The sequence below is a fragment of the Amphiura filiformis genome, chromosome 17 (assembly GCF_039555335.1).
Source record: "Amphiura filiformis chromosome 17, Afil_fr2py, whole genome shotgun sequence".
Classification (NCBI taxonomy): Eukaryota; Metazoa; Echinodermata; class Ophiuroidea; order Amphilepidida; family Amphiuridae; genus Amphiura; species Amphiura filiformis.
This window is the reverse complement of record NC_092644.1, coordinates 53149054-53155053: the sequence shown is the minus strand read 5'-3', so window position 1 is coordinate 53155053 and position 6000 is coordinate 53149054.

Sequence of the window (6000 nt, the reverse complement as noted above, 5' to 3'; positions counted from 1 at the left end):
AATAACTTTGGCAAAACTGACAAATTTGTACCAAAATTGGCGTTAACTTGTTACTGTCGAAAATGTACAAAATATGGCTTCCGTGAATCTAAACAAATTGATATTTAAAAATTGGTTAATTGCATTACCATAAATCGAACATGGACATGTAGGATGGTATCTCTAGAAGTCTTTTTGCCTGAAAAATTGGAATTTTGTTGAATTTAGAGTAACAAAATAACATGCGCCAGACAGTGGTCGACGAGAGTGTAAAATCAGGTAGTATTTTGTGTATTGACGAGCTTCAAACATGCCTTCGTTGCATTCCGAAGTCGCAAATATCTATCATAATTCTTATTTCAAGGTCCTGTAAATACCTCAGCAAAAAAGATAGGGTCATCGTCCAACACGGACTGCTCGAAAAAAGTTCACCTATAAAAAACTGCGTGGGCTGTTATGCGTCCTTATATGTACAGGCATATTTGAAGAATTTCCTATCAACTAATAATATTAAGATTGCTAAAATATTAATCTAAAGACTTCATTCTTTCATGTGCACCATAAATTTTGCACCTGAGATAGATATTGCTAGGCAAAATTTCACAGCAAACATGGCAGTTTTCTCCCATTTCGGAGATATTTGAGACAATACAGCCCGACCCCTTAATTCCATTACTTCAGATTTTGTTTATAAGCAAATTTGTGATATTCTTAACAACAAGTCAACTGGTATACAAAATGTAGATAATATAAGTGTCAAAATTCTGTCTAGGCTTGATTATATTTTAGTGTCTTCAGGCTTAATTGATAATGTTAAAGATTCTAATATTATTTGTGGAATTAAGTCTGATCACTCAATTCTGAAATGTAATATTTCTATAAATGAGCCACCCAAAGGTAGAGGTTACTGGAAAATGAATTGTCATTATCTTAGATCTGATGCAGAGTTTATTTCATTTATTAAGGGGGTACTACACCCCTGCTTAATTTTGTGCCTATTTTTGCATTTTTCTCAAAAAATTACAGCGCATTGGTGACAAGTAATATATATACATTATATTTTGCAATACAAAGAAACTTAAAAAGAGGAGGATAGTTCGGAACAGGTCCCACAGTCAGAATTACTGGTGCGCACCAGAGATTAGTTGTGCCAGAGGTACGGCACACGGAGATTTTGCACCGACTGTAAAGACCGCCGGTCATTTAGGGATGGCCAACACTTTACAAAGGGTTAGGCAAAGATACTATTGGGTTGGATACGTAGAAAACACAAAGGATTACATAATGAATTGTCCCAAATGTACATGCAAGCAGAAACCAGAAGGAAACGCCCTAATGAAATTATACTATACCGCTTTAGATATCGTAGGGCCTCTACCTGAAACAGAGCATGGAAACGCCCTAATGAAATTATACTATACCGCTTTAGATATCGTAGGGCCTCTACCCGAAACAGAGCATGGAAATGCCCTAATGAAATTATACTATACCGCTTTAGATATCGTAGGGCCTCTACCTGAAACAGAGCATGGAAACGCCCTAATGAAATTATACTATACCGCTTTAGATATCGTAGGGCCTCTACCTGAAACAGAGCATGGAAACGCCCTAATGAAATTATACTATACCGCTTTAGATATCGTAGGGCCTCTACCTGAAACAGAGCATGGAAACGCCCTAATGAAATTATACTATACCGCTTTAGATATCGTAGGGCCTCTACCTGAAACAGAGCATGGAAACGCCCTAATGAAATTATACTATACCGCTTTAGATATCGTAGGGTCTCTACCTGAAACAGAGCATGGAAACGCCCTAATGAAATTATACTATACCGCTTTAGATATCATAGGGCCTCTACCTGAAACAGAGCAAGGAAACAAATACATTCTTTGTATTGGCGACTATTTTACTAAATGGATGGAAGCTATACCGTTACCAGATCAAGAGGCAAGGACTATAGCCGATGCTTTAGGCTCTGTGATCTATCACTTTAGGTATACCTCAACAAAGACATACTGACCAACAATCCCGGAAAAAATGTGTTCGAACACCCACTGTAATTCCCATGTTCTTCTTAGCATAGTGCGCACGCTATATGAGTCACTGGAAAGTAAGAATTATAATAGTGTTGTCTCAATGTTCATCTTAAGCATGCCCCCTCCCCTTTCCCCACCAAACAATGTTTGGAGAAGATATGGTAAAGATGAGCATATTGGGCATGCCAACATTGTACAGGGGTAGAAGGGCGACCATTTCCAATAAGGCCTTAAAAGTGTTCGAACAAATATTTCTAAGATTGAAGGTCGTAATTTTCAGTCTACTTTATTCTCTGAACTCTGTAAATTGTTAGATATTGACAAAACTAGAACTACCCCATACAGACCCCAGTCTGACGGTGTGGTGGAAAGATCCAACCGCGAAAACGTTGCACTTACCCCTCAAGTATACTGGATGATACTACCAGCCAAGCAAACTTAGGCACTAAACCAATTAAAAAAACAAACAAGGAAACTACTCCCCATGATAGGCACGATACAAATAAGCTGTCAGTTATGGCACCTTATATCAGAAAATTCGGGAGTACAGTGAAACCAACACAATGGTATGGAATACCCCACACAACTAACAACTAATTCCTTGTTTGTACATTTTTTTAAATTTCCTGTTACAGATGGCATATCAAATACCGAGGCCAGGGTCGGGCAGACCACCCTTAAGTAAGGCGACCAACTCCACCTTCTTATGTCCATTCTGTACATACCAACACTGTAGAGCCCAACAGCTTCAGGAGCACATAAGGGTAAAACATATCCCCAATTTAAAACTGACTCCGGAAGATATGCACCCACCAACAACCACCAACACTGGACCGCCGGTGGCACCACCACACACCTCGCCAAATGTCATAACCGCTGAACCAGGAACCTCTAGCGCGGAAACCCCCAAAAAAAACATCAAACAAGCTTTCACTGTTAGTACCACTGAGGCTAACCATGAAGTACAAAGCTTCCCATGCCAATCCTGCCCATTTGTGGCCATATCCAAGCGAGGTTTGAGTTTTCATTGCACCGCACACCACAAATGGGAACCCAACCCAAAAAAGAAGCCAAAGTACTCCGGACATTATAAAGGCCTGGGTAACACAACTAACCGCAAAGAAGATAGCCACTACGGCCAGTCAACACCAGCAACAGCAAAGACGGATTCATTATCACTCTTCAGCAGTGAGGCAGACCTAAGCTCAACAGATGATGAAGGCAGCCAAGCCCAAACACTCCCACCAAAATCCATAATCGACCTCACGGAGGACCCCAAAGCCCCGGATGTCAAAGTGGACAAAGAAACACAGACAGAAGAAACAGAATCTACCAAGAGAATATCGGGTACGCAAACCCATTTCGGTCACGGAGGACTCAAACTCAGCATTAAAATAGTAGAGGGTTATATTATGATGGAGGAAGGGGACTCTGAAAGCTGTAAATCTGGGGAGGAGTAAATTAAAAAGAACAATAAATTGATTAAGGGAAGAATAATAAGCGCAGAAGTAAAGGCAAATTAAAAAGAACAGTTAATTAAGAGAAGAATAATAAGTGCCGAAGTAAAGGCACATTAAATGGTTGATTACAAAAATAATGAAATGATTGGTTCAAATTTAAAAATAAAATAAAAAAAGTTTGTATTTTACAAACAGGAGTTTATGTTAAAATAAAATATATAAAATTTATGAATTTATAAAGTAATTATATGTAGAATATGAACTACAACGGATCATCACCTAAATTGAAATAATGTTGACCCAGGAATACGATCTACTTCACCCTCAAAGTTTTGATACAGGTCTGCATTATTCTAGAAGCCTATGAGCTCTATAATATCAAAGATATTAAATGCGTGATGATCTGATGATAAGACCATATTCACCCTCGTTTCACTGCACTCTAGATCAGGCCATTAACAAGGTTTAGGCAATTCAGAATGAATTTTGAGGACAAAATAAAGTTTTAAGGAGGGGGTAGTGTAATGAAAGGAGGATCCACCCAGTTCACTATTTAGAATATATTGCAACTCCCTATTGACGAAACTTCTAGAAGCTTACACGATTGTCGCCATAGTTGCCGAATTTTGATCAGAAACAAAACGACCATTTCATTTATCAAAACTTACCTTTTTATTTATAAATTAAGCACTGCCAGATTTTCCTAGGCCTCTAAGCATCCATAAAAGTTAAGTTTGTATACAGGCAGGATCCAAATTTAGCCAGAAATGAATGAAATATTTCCATGTTTTCGTATATATTTTCCCATGATCGGCCATCGGCTGCAATGTTTAGATCCAAATTCCGGCTTAGCCTCTGGGATTTCCCCTTTCATTTTTTACACAAAATACTCTCCTCGTAATTCCTCACAGCGTAACCAGGCCAAAATTTTAATATCTCACCTTATAAGGAAATAAATACAGAATAATCGTCATTTTTAGGCATAAATTCTGTCCCAGCAGAAATCTTGTAAATTGACGCTACAGCGCGTATTATGTCCCAGATGCTAACGCGCGCGTCTTATGAATATTAATGAGCGTACACTAGGAGACACTTTAAGGCATCTGATTGGACAATCAAATAAGTAGTAAACCAATCACGCACCGCGTCCCGGACACGCACCCTAGAAATCACGCAACCAAAGAGTATAAAAGGAGCGTGCCAGCGGGAAAACGTGGCAGCTCGGGTTGAGAGATCAACCCAACACTTCGAGCAAGTCTCAGCTAAACCCTCAGCGCCCTCTTGTGATATTATACACAAACCGTTGGCATTTTAATCAGGATCTTTTATAAGTATCGAGGGCTCTATGACGCTTTCCCGAACGGCTCGATACGTACGTAGTTTGCTCAGACAGGGCCGTGCAGCTTACAAATATGCCATTTCAAACCAAAAAGGGACATAATTAAACAAGGGACCTAATTAGGAAATAGGAAATTAAGGAGATAATAAAAGGTGAGATTAAATAAATTGAAGTAATAATTAGTAGGCTTAAAAAGCAGTGAAGTTTGTTACCAGCTATAAGAGTATACAAATAAGAATACCACTTGACGCCGTACAGGGCGTTTCTAAATAGTTGTCATTTTGTGTCTTAATTTATCTTAGTCTATTAGAGTCTGTATTCTGGATCTTGAAGAAAATATTCCTCATTCGTGCCTATAAAAGAAACTCCCTTACTAAAGGTTATGAGAACCTCCTAAATGGTTTACGCTCGCACCCTGTTATTACACATTGGTATAGCTCAATTAACGTTTCTACATAAAGGCTGAATGACACAATATTTACCTCGATATCAAGAATAGTACGAATAAAATGGTGACCCTTAATATATAAATAGAAAGCCAGTTTAAGGCGACTAAAATTACACCTATTTAACGTATCTCCACACCCTTCAATCAAAGTGTCAAGTTATATATAAAGTCTTGTAAGTCAAGTATTTGGTAACCAGTATACCCCCGAACATAATATCTCCCAGGTTGACGCTACCACAAAACATTAACAATATATTTTCCATGTTGGTTTGTTACAATATTATTGATTATTGTGATTCAAACAATATTCCAAGTTCCATTGTCTTGTTAGATATTGAAAAAGCATTTGATAGTGTGGAGCATGATTATTTATTTCAGGTTTTGGAGGCATTTGATGTTGGAAATAATTTTATTCAATGGGTAAAAACATTTTATTGTAATAGAAAAAGTTTCATTTCAAACAATGGGTTTTTATCTGATGAGATTTTCTTAGAACGTGGTATATTTCAAGGTTGTCCAATTTCGCCTTTATTGTTTTTGTGCGCGATTGAAGTGTTAAGTATTTCAATTAGGGGAAATGACAAAATTAATATGGCATTAAGATTGGAGATAAACAAAAAAGGTTAGTCTTTTAGCTGATGACACAACTTGTTTTTTGCATGGAGATTTGGAATCTTTTTGAATCTTTTTGATACTCTTGAACATTTTGGCAAACTCTCTGGGTGCAAAATAAAT